Genomic DNA, 14,759 nt, shown 5'->3' on the forward strand with positions numbered 1-14,759 from the left:
GCTTGCAGTTGTGAGTGCTTCAGAGTGCACTGCACACACTGCCTCAGGCTGCAGAAGTGAATGTAGGAGGTGCATGCTCCCAGTGAGCAGATAAGGAGCTGCCACCCGTGGCTTGCAGTTGTGAGTGCTTCAGAGTGCACTGTACACACTGCCTCAGGCTGCAGAAGTGAATGTAGGAGGAGCATGCTCCCAGTGAGCAGATAAGGAGCTGCCACCCGTGGCTTGCAGTTGTGAGTGCATGAGAGTGCACTGTACACACTGCCTCAGGCTGCAGAAGTGAATGTAGGAGGGGCATGCTCCCAGTGAGCAGATAAGGAGCTGCCACGCGTGGCTTGCAGTTGTGAGTGCTTCAGAGTGCACTGTACACACTGCCTCAGGCTGCCGGAAGTGAATGTAGGGGGGGCGTGCTCCCAGTGAGCAGATAAGGAGCTGCCACCCGTGGCTTGCAGTTGTGAGTGCATGAGAGTGCACTGCACACACTGCCTCAGGCTGCAGAAGTGAATGTAGGAGGAGCATGCTCCCAGTGAGCAGATAAGGAGCTGCCACGCGTGGCTTGCAGTTGTGAGTGCTTCAGAGTGCACTGTACACACTGCCTCAGGCTGCAGAAGTGAATGTAGGAGGGGCGTGCTCCCAGTGAGCAGATAAGGAGCTGCCACGCGTGGCTTGCAGTTGTGAGTGCATGAGAGTGCACTGTTCACACTGCCTCAGGCTGCCGGAAGTGAATGTAGGAGGAGCATGCTCCCAGTGAGCAGATAAGGAGCTGCCACGCGTGGCTTGCAGTTGTGAGTGCATGAGAGTGCACTGTACACACTGCCTCAGGCTGCCAGAAGTGAATGTAGGAGGGGCGTGCTCCCAGTGAGCAGATAAGGAGCTGCCACGCGTGGCTTGCAGTTGTGAGTGCATGAGAGTGCACTGTACACACTGCCTCAGGCTGCCAGAAGTGAATGTAGGAGGGGCGTGCTCCCAGTGAGCAGATAAGGAGCTGCCACGCGTGGCTTGCAGTTGTGAGTGCTTCAGAGTGCACTGCACACACTGCCTCAGGCTGCAGAAGTGAATGTAGGAGGGGCGTGTTCCCAGTGAGCAGATAAGGAGCTGCCACCCGTGGCTTGCAGTTGTGACTGCATGAGAGTGCACTGTTCACACTGCTTCAGGCTGCAGAAGTGAATGTAGGAGGAGCATGCTCCCGGTGAGCAGATAAGGAGCTGCCCCCCGGGGCTTGCAGTTGTGAGTGCATGAGAGTGCACTGTTCACACTGCTTCAGGCTGCAGAAGTGAATGTAGGAGGTGCATGCTCCCAGTGAGCAGATAAGGAGCTGCCACGCGTGGCTTGCAGTTGTGAGTGCATGAGAGTGCACTGTTCACACTGCTTCAGGCTGCAGAAGTGAATGTAGGAGGGGCGTGCTCCCAGTGAGCAGATAAGGAGCTGCCACGCGTGGCTTGCAGTTGTGAGTGCATGAGAGTGCACTGCACACACTGCCTCAGGCTGCTGGAAGTGAATGTAGGAGGGGCATGCTCCCAGTGAGCAGATAAGGAGCTGCCACCTGTGGCTTGCAGTTGTGAGTGCATGAGAGTGCACTGCACACACTGCCTCAAGCTGCCGGAAGTGAATATAGGAGGGGCATGCTCCCGGTGAGCAGATAAGGAGCTGCCCCCCGGGGCTTCCAGTTGTGAGTGCATGAGAGTGCACTGTACACACTGCCTCAGGCTGCAGAAGTGAATGTAGGAGGTGCATGCTCCCAGTGAGCAGATAAGGAGCTGCCACGCGTGGCTTGCAGTTGTGAGTGCATGAGAGTGCACTGCACACACTGCCTCAGGCTGCCGGAAGTGAATGTAGGAGGAGCGTGCTCCCAGTGAGCAGATAAGGAGCTGCCACCCGTGGCTTGCAGTTGTGAGTGCTTCAGAGTGCACTGCACACACTGCCTCAAGCTGTCAGAAGTGAATGTAGGGGGGGCATGCTCCCAGTGATCAGATAAGGAGCTGCCACGCGTGGCTTGCAGGTGTGAGTGCTTCAGAGTGCACTGCACACACTGCCTCAGGCTGCCGGAAGTGAATGTAGGAGAGGCGTGCTCCCGGTGAGCAGATAAGGAGCTGCCACCCGTGGCTTGCAGTTGTGAGTGCTTCAGAGTGCACTGCACACACTGCCTCAGGCTGCCGGAAGTGAATGTAGGAGGGGCGTGCTCCCGGTGAGCAGATAAGGAGCTGCCACCCGTGGCTTGCAGTTGTGAGTGCTTCAGAGTGCACTGTTCACACTGCCTCAGGCTGCAGAAGTGAATGTAGGAGGAGCATGCTCCCAGTGAGCAGATAAGGAGCTGCCACGCGTGGCTTGCAGTTGTGAGTGCATGAGAGTGCACTGTTCACACTGCTTCAGGCTGCAGAAGTGAATGTAGGAGGGGAAGCTCCCAGTGAGCAGATAAGGAGCTGCCACGCGTGGCTTGCAGTTGTGAGTGCTTCAGAGTGCACTGTTCACACTGCCTCAGGCTGCAGAAGTGAATGTAGGAGGAGCATGCTCCCAGTGAGCAGATAAGGAGCTGCCACGCGTGGCTTAAAGTTGTGAGTGCTTCAGAGTGCACTGTTCACACTGCCTCAGGCTGCAGAAGTGAATGTAGGAGGGGCATGCTCCCAGTGAGCAGATAAGGAGCTGCCACGCGTGGCTTGCAGTTGTGAGTGCTTCAGAGTGCACTGTTCACACTGCTTCAGGCTGCAGAAGTGAATGTAGGAGGGGCATGCTCCCAGTGAGCAGATAAGGAGCTGCCACGCGTGGCTTGCAGTTGTGAGTGCATGAGAGTGCACTGCACACACTGCCTCAAGCTGCCGGAAGTGAATGTAGGAGGAGCGTGCTCCCAGTGAGCAGATAAGGAGCTGCCCCCCGGGGCTTGCAGTTGTGAGTGCTTCAGAGTGCACTGTACACACTGCCTCAAGCTGCCGGAAGTGAATGTAGGAGGAGCATGCTCCCAGTGAGCAGATAAGGAGCTGCCACGCGTGGCTTGCAGTTGTGAGTGCTTCAGAGTGCACTGCACACACTGCCTCAGGCTGCAGAAGTGAATGTAGGAGGTGCATGCTCCCAGTGAGCAGATAAGGAGCTGCCACCCGTGGCTTGCAGTTGTGAGTGCTTCAGAGTGCACTGTACACACTGCCTCAGGCTGCAGAAGTGAATGTAGGAGGAGCATGCTCCCAGTGAGCAGATAAGGAGCTGCCACCCGTGGCTTGCAGTTGTGAGTGCATGAGAGTGCACTGTACACACTGCCTCAGGCTGCAGAAGTGAATGTAGGAGGGGCATGCTCCCAGTGAGCAGATAAGGAGCTGCCACGCGTGGCTTGCAGTTGTGAGTGCTTCAGAGTGCACTGTACACACTGCCTCAGGCTGCCGGAAGTGAATGTAGGGGGGGCGTGCTCCCAGTGAGCAGATAAGGAGCTGCCACCCGTGGCTTGCAGTTGTGAGTGCATGAGAGTGCACTGCACACACTGCCTCAGGCTGCAGAAGTGAATGTAGGAGGAGCATGCTCCCAGTGAGCAGATAAGGAGCTGCCACGCGTGGCTTGCAGTTGTGAGTGCTTCAGAGTGCACTGTACACACTGCCTCAGGCTGCAGAAGTGAATGTAGGAGGGGCGTGCTCCCAGTGAGCAGATAAGGAGCTGCCACGCGTGGCTTGCAGTTGTGAGTGCATGAGAGTGCACTGTTCACACTGCCTCAGGCTGCCGGAAGTGAATGTAGGAGGAGCATGCTCCCAGTGATCAGATAAGGAGCTGCCACGCGTGGCTTGCAGTTGTGAGTGCATGAGAGTGCACTGTACACACTGCCTCAGGCTGCCAGAAGTGAATGTAGGAGGGGCGTGCTCCCAGTGAGCAGATAAGGAGCTGCCACGCGTGGCTTGCAGTTGTGAGTGCTTCAGAGTGCACTGCACACACTGCCTCAGGCTGCAGAAGTGAATGTAGGAGGGGCGTGTTCCCAGTGAGCAGATAAGGAGCTGCCACCCGTGGCTTGCAGTTGTGACTGCATGAGAGTGCACTGTTCACACTGCTTCAGGCTGCAGAAGTGAATGTAGGAGGAGCATGCTCCCGGTGAGCAGATAAGGAGCTGCCCCCCGGGGCTTGCAGTTGTGAGTGCATGAGAGTGCACTGTTCACACTGCTTCAGGCTGCAGAAGTGAATGTAGGAGGTGCATGCTCCCAGTGAGCAGATAAGGAGCTGCCACGCGTGGCTTGCAGTTGTGAGTGCATGAGAGTGCACTGTTCACACTGCTTCAGGCTGCAGAAGTGAATGTAGGAGGGGCGTGCTCCCAGTGAGCAGATAAGGAGCTGCCACGCGTGGCTTGCAGTTGTGAGTGCATGAGAGTGCACTGCACACACTGCCTCAGGCTGCTGGAAGTGAATGTAGGAGGGGCATGCTCCCAGTGAGCAGATAAGGAGCTGCCACCTGTGGCTTGCAGTTGTGAGTGCATGAGAGTGCACTGCACACACTGCCTCAAGCTGCCGGAAGTGAATATAGGAGGGGCATGCTCCCGGTGAGCAGATAAGGAGCTGCCCCCCGGGGCTTCCAGTTGTGAGTGCATGAGAGTGCACTGTTCACACTGCCTCAAGCTGCCGGAAGTGAATATAGGAGGGGCATGCTCCCGGTGAGCAGATAAGGAGCTGCCACCCATGGCTTCCAGTTGTGAGTGCATGAGAGTGCACTGTTCACACTGCCTCAAGCTGCCGGAAGTGAATATAGGAGGGGCATGCTCCCGGTGAGCAGATAAGGAGCTGCCACCCGTGGCTTGCAGTTGTGAGTGCATGAGAGTGCACTGTTCACACTGCCTCAGGCTGCAGAAGTGAATGTAGGAGGGGCATGCTCCCGGTGAGCAGATAAGGAGCTGCCACCCGTGGCTTGCAGTTGTGAGTGCATGAGAGTGCACTGTTCACACTGCCTCAGGCTGCAGAAGTGAATGTAGGAGGGTCATGCTCCCAGTGAGCAGATAAGGAGCTGCCACGCGTGGCTTGCAGTTGTGAGTGCTTCAGAGTACACTGCACACACTGCCTCAGGCTGCAGAAGTGAATGTAGGAGGAGCATGCTCCCAGTGAGCAGATAAGGAGCTGCCACCCGTGGCTTGCAGTTGTGAGTGCTTCAGAGTACACTGCACACACTGCCTCAGGCTGCAGAAGTGAATGTAGGAGGAGCATGCTCCCAGTGAGCAGATAAGGAGCTGCCCCCCGTGGCTTGCAGTTGTGAGTGCATGAGAGTGCACTGCACACACTGCCTCAGGCTGCAGAAGTGAATGTAGGAGGGGCATGCTCCCGGTGAGCAGATAAGGAGCTGCCACCCGTGGCTTGCAGTTGTGAGTGCTTCAGAGTGCATTGTTCACACTGCTTCAGGCTGCCGGAAGTGAATGTAGGAGGAGCATGCTCCCAGTGAGCAGATAAGGAGCTGCCACGCGTGGCTTGCAGTTGTGAGTGCATGAGAGTGCACTGTTCACACTGCTTCAGGCTGCAGAAGTGAATGTAGGAGGAGCATGCTCCCAGTGAGCAGATAAGGAGCTGCCACGCGTGGCTTGCAGTTGTGAGTGCATGAGAGTGCACTGTACACACTGCCTCAGGCTGCAGAAGTGAATGTAGGAGGAGCGTGCTCCCAGTGAGCAGATAAGGAGCTGCCACGCGTGGCTTGCAGTTGTGAGTGCTTCAGAGTGCACTGCACACACTGCCTCAAGCTGCCGGAAGTGAATATAGGAGGGGCATGCTCCTGGTGAGCAGATAAGGAGCTGCCACGCGTGGCTTCCAGTTGTGAGTGCTTCAGAGTGCACTGTTCACACTGCCTCAGGCTGCAGAAGTGAATGTAGGAGGGGCGTGCTCCCAGTGAGCAGATAAGGAGCTGCCACGCGTGGCTTGCAGTTGTGAGTGCTTCAGAGTGCACTGCACACACTGCCTCAGGCTGCCGGAAGTGAATGTAGGAGGGGCGTGCTCCCAGAGAGCAGATAAGGAGCTGCCCCCCGGGGCTTGCAGTTGTGAGTGCTTCAGAGTGCACTGTTCACACTGCCTCAGGCTGCAGAAGTGAATGTAGGAGGAGCATGCTCCCAGTGAGCAGATAAGGAGCTGCCACCCGTGGCTTGCAGTTGTGAGTGCATGAGAGTGCACTGTTCACACTGCTTCAGGCTGCAGAAGTGAATGTAGGAGGGGAAGCTCCCAGTGAGCAGATAAGGAGCTGCCACGCGTGGCTTGCAGTTGTGAGTGCTTCAGAGTGCACTGCACACACTGCCTCAGGCTGCAGAAGTGAATGTAGGAGGAGCATGCTCCCGGTGAGCAGATAAAGAGCTGCCACCCGTGGCTTGCAGTTGTGAGTGCATGAGAGTGCACTGCACACACTGCTTCAGGCTGCAGAAGTGAATGTAGGAGGGGCGTGCTCCCGGTGAGCAGATAAGGAGCTGCCACCCGTGGCTTGCAGTTGTGAGTGCTTCAGAGTGCACTGCACACACTGCCTCAGGCTGCAGAAGTGAATGTAGGAGGAGCATGCTCCCGGTGAGCAGATAAGGAGCTGCCACCCGTGGCTTGCAGTTGTGAGTGCATGAGAGTGCACTGCACACACTGCTTCAGGCTGCAGAAGTGAATGTAGGAGGGGCGTGCTCCCAGTGAGCAGATAAGGAGCTGCCACCCGTGGCTTGCAGTTGTGAGTGCATGAGAGTGCACTGCACACACTGCCTCAGGCTGCAGAAGTGAATGTAGGAGGGGCGTGCTCCCAGTGAGCAGATAAGGAGCTGCCACCCGTGGCTTGCAGTTGTGAGTGCTTCAGAGTGCACTGCACACACTGCCTCAGGCTGCAGAAGTGAATGTAGGAGGGGCGTGCTCCCAGTGAGCAGATAAGGAGCTGCCACCCGTGGCTTGCAGTTGTGAGTGCATGAGAGTGCACTGTTCACACTGCCTCAGGCTGCAGAAGTGAATGTAGGAGGAGCATGCTCCCAGTGAGCAGATAAGGAGCTGCCACCCGTGGCTTGCAGTTGTGAGTGCATGAGAGTGCACTGTACACACTGCCTCAGGCTGCAGAAGTGAATGTAGGAGGAGCATGCTCCCAGTGAGCAGATAAGGAGCTGCCACGCGTGGCTTGCAGTTGTGAGTGCATGAGAGTGCACTGTTCACACTGCTTCAGGCTGCAGAGGTGAATGTAGGGGGAGCGTGCTCCCAGTGAGCAGATAAGGAGCTGCCACCCGTGGCTTGCAGTTGTGAGTGCATGAGAGTGCACTGTTCACACTGCTTCAGGCTGCAGAAGTAGATGTAGGAGGGGCGTGCTCCCAGTGAGCAGATAAGGAGCTGCCACCCGTGGCTTGCAGTTGTGAGTGCTTCAGAGTGCACTGCACACACTGCCTCAGGCTGCCGGAAGTGAATGTAGGAGGGGCGTGCTCCCAGTGAGCAGATAAGGAGCTGCCCCCCGGGGCTTGCAGTTGTGAGTGCATGAGAGTGCACTGTACACACTGCCTCAGGCTGCAGAAGTGAATGTAGAAGGAGCATGCTCCCGGTGAGCAGATAAGGAGCTGCCACGCGTGGCTTGCAGTTGTGAGTGCTTCAGAGTGCACTGTACACACTGCCTCAGGCTGCCGGAAGTGAATGTAGGAGGAGCATGCTCCCAGTGAGCAGATAAGGAGCTGCCACGCGTGGCTTGCAGTTGTGAGTGCATGAGAGTGCACTGTTCACACTGCTTCAGGCTGCAGAAGTGAATGTAGGAGGTGCATGCTCCAAGTGAGCAGATAAGGAGCTGCCACGCGTGGCTTGCAGTTGTGAGTGCTTCAGAGTGCACTGTTCACACTGCCTCAGGCTGCAGAAGTGAATGTAGGAGGAGCATGCTCCCAGTGAGCAGATAAGGAGCTGCCACGCGTGGCTTGCAGTTGTGAGTGCATCAAAGTGCACTGTTCACACTGCCTCAGGCTGCCAGAAGTGAATGTAGGAGGAGCATGCTCCCAGTGAGCAGATAAGGAGCTGCCACCCGTGGCTTGCAGTTGTGAGTGCATGAGAGTGCATTGTTCACACTGCTTCAGGCTGCAGAAGTGAATGTAGGAGGGGCGTGCTCCCGGTGAGCAGATAAGGAGCTGCCACGCGTGGCTTGCAGTTGTGAGTGCTTCAGAGTGCACTGCACACACTGCTTCAGGCTGCAGAAGTGAATGTAGGAGGAGCATGCTCCCAGTGAGCAGATAAGGAGCTGCCACGCGTGGCTTGCAGTTGTGAGTGCTTCAGAGTGCACTGTACACACTGCCTCAGGCTGCAGAAGTGAATGTAGGAGGTGCATGCTCCCAGTGAGCAGATAAGGAGCTGCCACGCGTGGCTTGCAGTTGTGAGTGCATGAGAGTGCACTGTTCACACTGCTTCAGGCTGCAGAAGTGAATGTAGGAGGGGCGTGCTCCCAGTGAGCAGATAAGGAGCTGCCACCCGTGGCTTGCAGTTGTGAGTGCTTCAGAGTGCACTGTACACACTGCCTCAGGCTGCAGAAGTGAATGTAGGAGGTGCATGCTCCCAGTGAGCAGATAAGGAGCTGCCACGCGTGGCTTGCAGTTGTGAGTGCTTCAGAGTGCACTGTTCACACTGCCTCAGGCTGCAGAAGTGAATGGAGGAGGGGCGTGCTCCCAGTGAGCAGATAAGGAGCTGCCACGCGTGGCTTGCAGTTGTGAGTGCTTCAGAGTGCACTGCACACACTGCCTCAGGCTGCAGAAGTGAATGTAGGAGGTGCATGCTCCCGGTGAGCAGATAAGGAGCTGCCACGCATGGCTTGCAGTTGTGAGTGCTTCAGAGTGCACTGCACACACTGCCTCAGGCTGCAGAAGTGAATGTAGGAGGTGCATGCTCCCAGTGAGCAGATAAGGAGCTGCCCCCCGGGGCTTGCAGTTGTGAGTGCTTCAGAGTGCACTGTACACACTGCCTCAGGCTGCAGAAGTGAATGTAGGAGGTGCATGCTCCCAGTGAGCAGAGAAGGAGCTGCCACGCGTGGCTTGCAGTTGTGAGTGCTTCAGAGTGCACTGTTCACACTGCCTCAGGCTGCAGAAGTGAATGTAGGAGGAGCATGCTCCCAGTGAGCAGATAAGGAGCTGCCCCCCGGGGCTTCCAGTTGTGAGTGCATGAGAGTGCACTGTTCACACTGCTTCAGGCTGCAGAAGTTAATGTAGGAGGAGCATGCTCCCAGTGAGCAGATGAGGAGCTGCCACGCGTGGCTTGCAGTTGTGAGTGCATGAGAGTGCACTGTTCACACTGCTTCATGCTGCAGAAGTGAATGTAGGAGGAGCATGCTCCCAGTGAGCAGATAAGGAGCTGCCACGCGTGGCTTGCAGTTGTGAGTGCATGAGAGTGCACTGTACACACTGCCTCAGGCTGCCAGAAGTGAATGTAGGAGGAGCATGCTCCCAGTGAGCAGATAAGGAGCTGCCACATGTGGCTTCCAGTTGTGAGTGCATGAGAGTGCACTGTTCACACTGCTTCAGGCTTGTTGGACAGGCCCCATGAAGGGCTCGCTCCCTCCCCGCATGACAGGGCCCTGGTACCGGCCCTCCAGGTGCTACCCGCCGGAGCAACCCGCAACCCGTCCCCCATGGGACGTCTGCTCCCGGGAATCCCGGTGTCCCTGGCCTGGGCCACCGGCAGCACCCTTGCCCGGGCCAGCCGCCATCTTGGACACTGCGCCACGAGGCCGCGTGGCCTCAGCTCGACCCCAACCCCGGGCCTGGCCAGGCCCCGACATCCCGGCACCACCATCCACCCAGGAGGTGAACGGACCACTTGGCAGGTCAATGGGAGTAAGAAGTGTCGATGGCTCCCTCCCGCCAGGTGCCGATCACCCCCAGCCTACCCGGGCGCTGGCTCCACCCCCCTGCTGGGTGTCTGGACTCCCTCATCCCGGACCTCCCGACCTCCAAGAGCGAGGGTCCGGACATCAAAGAGTGCCAGACCTATAACTGAGGCAGCCCCAGAACAGGAAGGCAGTTGTATCCAGGAGTCGAGAGACACCGAGAAGAACTCATCCTTGACGGACTGCTGGCGCTGCCGCAGCCCTGCCTTGTGAACTATTGTCCTGCCTGCTGGCGCTGCCGCGGCCTTCTGCAACCTTCATCCTCGTGGGACCTGCTGGCGCTGCCGTGGCCCGTTGCAACCTTCATCCTCGTGGGACCTGCTGGCGCTGCCGCGGCCCGTTGCAACCTTCATCCTCGTGGGACCTGCTGGCGCTGCCGCGGCCCGTTGTAACCGTCACCCTCGTTGGGACCTGCTGGCGCTGCCGCGGCCCGTTGCCACCTACGATCTCTTCGGGACCTGCTGGCGCTGCCGCGGTCCGATCCATCCGAACGCCGAGCTCGAGGATTGTGAGCTACCGCCGTTTTCACCCCAGTACCCGTAGGTACCAAGACTGTCCCGCTACCCCCTTTCCCTACTAGAGACTAGAATTGAGAGGATCATCGTGTCCTGATCTCCTTGTATCGTACTACCTTACTTCAAGAACTGCTTATAAAAGGTGTTAATCTGATCTTCGTGTGGTGTCCATCTGTGGGGGGGAAGTTACTTGTCTGTACGATCGCTGGAGACGGCCCTCACCGGAGGCCTCTCCCCTTGTGCTCGGCCGACCCCCCAGGTCCCCGTCTAACATTGGTGGCCAGCGGCGTGATCCGAACCAACGCGTACCGTACAGATAGTAACTCACCCTACGACTAAACCACAATGACGACCAAAGAGAGCAGATCTGCAGAGAAGTTCCAGATGGAAAAGCTGGAGGAATACAGCCACCGAGAGCTAAAACAATTTTGCATGGACTTAGGCATTGCTACCACCGGGCTAAGCACAAAAGAAGACTTCAAAAACGCCCTAGAGGCCTGGACAGAGACGAATACCGCCACACCCCGGGACCTCGAAGCCCCGGAAGTCAACACCACCCTGACGGAAGAACGGAGAACAGGTCCCTCCCGAGAAGAGATCCAGGAGCGGGAAAAAAATAGACTACACGAGTTAGACTTGGCACGGCTCAAATTAGACGGAGAATTGAAGCTGGCGGAACAAAAAATAAACTTAGAACACTTACGGCTCAGAGAAGAGCGAGAGGAAAAACAGAGACAGAGGGATCTCGAAGAAAAAAGACTGGCATACGAACACGAGTGCAAACTAGCAGAGATAGAAATACGCAAACTGAACAAAAACCTAGGGGTGCCCGAGCCACCGCGCTCCCCGGGTACTACCGAACAGAAGGTCCACATCCCCAAGGATGTGGTCCGAGAATACCACCAGAACGACGACATACAGCAGTGGTTCAAGGCCTACGAGATCGCCATGACGGCCCACCGGATCGCTCGAAGTGACTGGGGAGCCGGGCTATGGGGAAGATTCGTCAATGAGGGCCGTGATGCCCTGCTGCAGCTTCCGGACCATCAAATGACGTCCTATGACCACATGAAGGCCGCCCTCCTCAGTCGATATGGGCTTACGCCCGAAATGTACCGCCAGAGGTTCCGCAACTGCACCCGGATCCCAGGTACAACTTGGTTGGAATACGTAAACTATTTCAGCCAAGCCTTCGAGGGGTGGATCAAGGGTAACAACGTAACCACCTACGAACAACTCTTCAATCTCATTGTGTGGGAGTGTTAGACGGGGACCCTGAGGGTCGGCCGGATACTGAGGGAGAGATCCCCGAGGGGGACCGTCTCCGGCGATCGTACAGACAAGTACCTCCCGCCCCACAAACAGGCACCACACCAAGTCGAGTTCAAGGCTTTATATAAGGTTCTTAAGGCAAGGATATCAGCGATACAGGATATCTCGGACCCGGGGGTCCTCTCACTTCTAGTCTCTGTAGGGAAAGGGGGTAGCGGGACAGTCTTGGTACCGGATCGGTACAGGTAGTGGTAAGAGGCGAGCTCACAATCCTCGAGCTGGAGTGTCTGTGGATCGGGCCGCGGCAGCGCCAGCAGGCCAAGATGGTAGTCTCAAAAGGCAGAGGGCCGCGGCAGCGCCAGCAGGCCAAGATGGTTTCACGAGGCAGAGGGCCGCGGCAGCGCCAGCAGGCCAAGACGATGGTTTCACGAGGCAGAGGGCCGCGGCAGCGCCAGCAGGCCAAGACGATGGTTTCACGAGGCAGAGGGCCGCGGCAGCGCCAGCAGGCCAAGACGATGGTTTCACGAGGCAGAGGGCCGCGGCAGCGCCAGCAGGCCAAGACGATGGTTTCACGAGGCAGAGGGCCGCGGCAGCGCCAGCAGGCCAAGACGATGGTTTCACGAGGCAGAGGGCCGCGGCAGCGCCAGCAGGCCAAGACGATGGTTTCACGAGGCAGAGGGCCGCGGCAGCGCCAGCAGGCCAAGATGGTTTCACGAGGCAGAGGGCCGCGGCAGCGCCAGCAGGCCAGTCACGGATGAGTTCTTCTCGGGTCTCTCGACTCCAGGATACAACTGGTTTCCTGGTCTGGCCCTGCCCCAGTTATAGGTCTGGTCCCCTTTGATGTCCGGACCCTCGCGCCTGGGGGCCGGGAGGTCCGGGATGAGAGAGTCCAGACACCCAGCAGGGGGGTGGAGCCAGCGCCCAGGGCGGCCTGGGGTGATCGACACCTGGCGGAGGAGAGCCGTTGACGATTCCTTCTCCCATTGCCTCGCCAAGTGGTCACTCTGCCTCCTGGAAGGAGGTTGGGGCCTCGATGTCGGGGCCGGCCGGGCCCGGGGTTAGGGTCGAGTTGAGGCCACGCGGCCTCGTGCTGCAGTGCCCCAAGATGGCGGCCGGGTCGATGTCGTGGGGTAGATGGTGACCCGGGCCAGCTGGGTCCGGAGCTGGTGTCTTGTAGTGGAGGGATTGCAGGGTACTTCGGTCGGTCGTTTGGGGACTCTGGCTGGGGATGCAGGGAGAGCCAGGGTCCTGGTCCCATTGCGGGAAGGGGGGACAGCTCGAACATGCGGCCTGTCCAACATGCGTCCCCCCCAGCTGAAGGCGGGGAGAGTCAGCCATCTTCCTGGGGACTCTCCTCGCTGAGGCGGAAAAAGCGTGACAGGCCGTCGGCGTTGGCGTGGTCCTGGCCTGGACGATGTTCCACCGTGAAGTCCATCCCCTGCAGGGAGATGGACCAGCGCAACAGCTTCGGGTTCTCCCCCCGCATTTGCATCAGCCATTGCAGGGGTCGGTGGTCTGTTTGCACCCGGAAGTGGGTGCCGAAGAGGTATGGCCGGAGCTTCTTGAGTGCCCAGACTACGGCGAAGGCCTCCCTCTCAATGGTGCTCCAGCGCTGTTCTCGGGGCAAGAGGCGTCTGCTGATGAAGACCACCGGATGGTCGACCCCTTCGGCGTTGAGTTGGGAGAGGACGGCCCCCACACCATGATCGGAGGCGTCCGTCTGCACAATGAATTCCCGGCTGTAGTCGGGAGCCTGGAGCACGGGGGCCGTGCACATGGCGGTCTTTAGCTTCTCGAAGGCTGATTGGCAGTCCGGGGTCCAGTTGACGGTTTTGGGGCTCTTTTTGGAGGTGAGCTCTGTGAGGGGCCCCACGATGCTGCCATAGTCCTTCACGAACCGCCGGTAGTATCCGGTGAGCCCCAGGAAGGCCCGGACCTCCGTTTGGCTCGTAGGGGGTTGCCAGGCCTGGATGGCAGCAATCTTGAGTTGGAGAGGGGCCACCAGCCCGCTTCCCACTTGGTGTCCCAGGTAGGTCACGGACCCTTGGCCAACTTGGCACTTGCTGGCCTTGATGGTGAGCCCGGCTTGCCGGAGGGCGTGTAGAACCTCCCGCAGGTGGCGGAGGTGGTCGGTCCACTGGTGGCTGTACACAGCAATGTCGTCCAGGTAGGCGGCGCTGAAGTCTTCCAGGCCCGCCAGTACCTGGTTTACCAGCCGTTGGAACGTTGCCGGGGCGTTTTTCATGCCGAAGGGCATGACTTTAAAGTGGTAGTGCCCGTCTGGGGTAGAGAAGGCGGATCGTTCTTGGGCCCTAGGGGTGAGGCCGATCTGCCAGTAGCCCGCTGTTAGGTCGAAGATGCTCAGGTAGCGGGCGGCCCCCATCCGGTCAATTAGCTCGTCTGCCCGGGGGATGGGATGAGCGTCGGTCCGGGTAACTGCATTCAGCCCTCGATAGTCCACGCAGAACCGGAGCTCAGGGGCAACGCCCGGGGCAGCTGCCTTGGGAACCAGGACGACTGGGCTCGCCCAGGGACTGTCGGAGGGTTCGATCACCCCTAGGGTCAGCATCTTGGACACCTCGGTCTGGATGCAGGCTCGTACCCGGTCTGGTACGCGGTATGCTCGGTGTCGAATAGGAGGGCTGTCCCCGGTGTCCACATCGTGGAGGCACCAGGGGGTGACTCCGGGGGTGAGGGAGAACAGGGAGGCGAACTGCCTCAGGAGCGTTTGGCAGTCTTGGCGTTGCTCCGGGGACAGGGCCTCGGAGAGCTGGACCCCTTCCACTGAGCCATCCTGCTCGAGGGCCCTCAGTAAGTCCGGAAGGGGTTCGGAATCTTCTTCTGTCCCAGTATCGGTAGCCATCAGGAGGCTGAGTTCGGATCGCACAAAATGGGGTTTGAGCCTGTTGGCATGGAGGACCCGTAGGGGGTTCCGGGCAGTCTCCATGTCGATTAAATAGGTGACGGGCCCCTTGCGTTCGATTACCTTGAAGGGCCCGGACCATCTGTCTTGGAGGGCACAGGGCTCAACCGGGGACATCACCCAGACCTGTTGTCCAGGTTCGAACTCAATGGAGGACGTGTGCTGATCGTACCACCTCTTCATGTCCTCCTGACTGGCCTCGAGGTTGGCTTTGGCGGTGTCTCGGAACCGCCGGGTCTGGTTGCGGAGAGCCAGGAGATACC

The sequence above is a fragment of the Lissotriton helveticus genome, chromosome 8 (genome assembly GCF_964261635.1).
Source record: "Lissotriton helveticus chromosome 8, aLisHel1.1, whole genome shotgun sequence".
In the NCBI taxonomy this organism is placed as follows: Eukaryota; Metazoa; Chordata; class Amphibia; order Caudata; family Salamandridae; genus Lissotriton; species Lissotriton helveticus.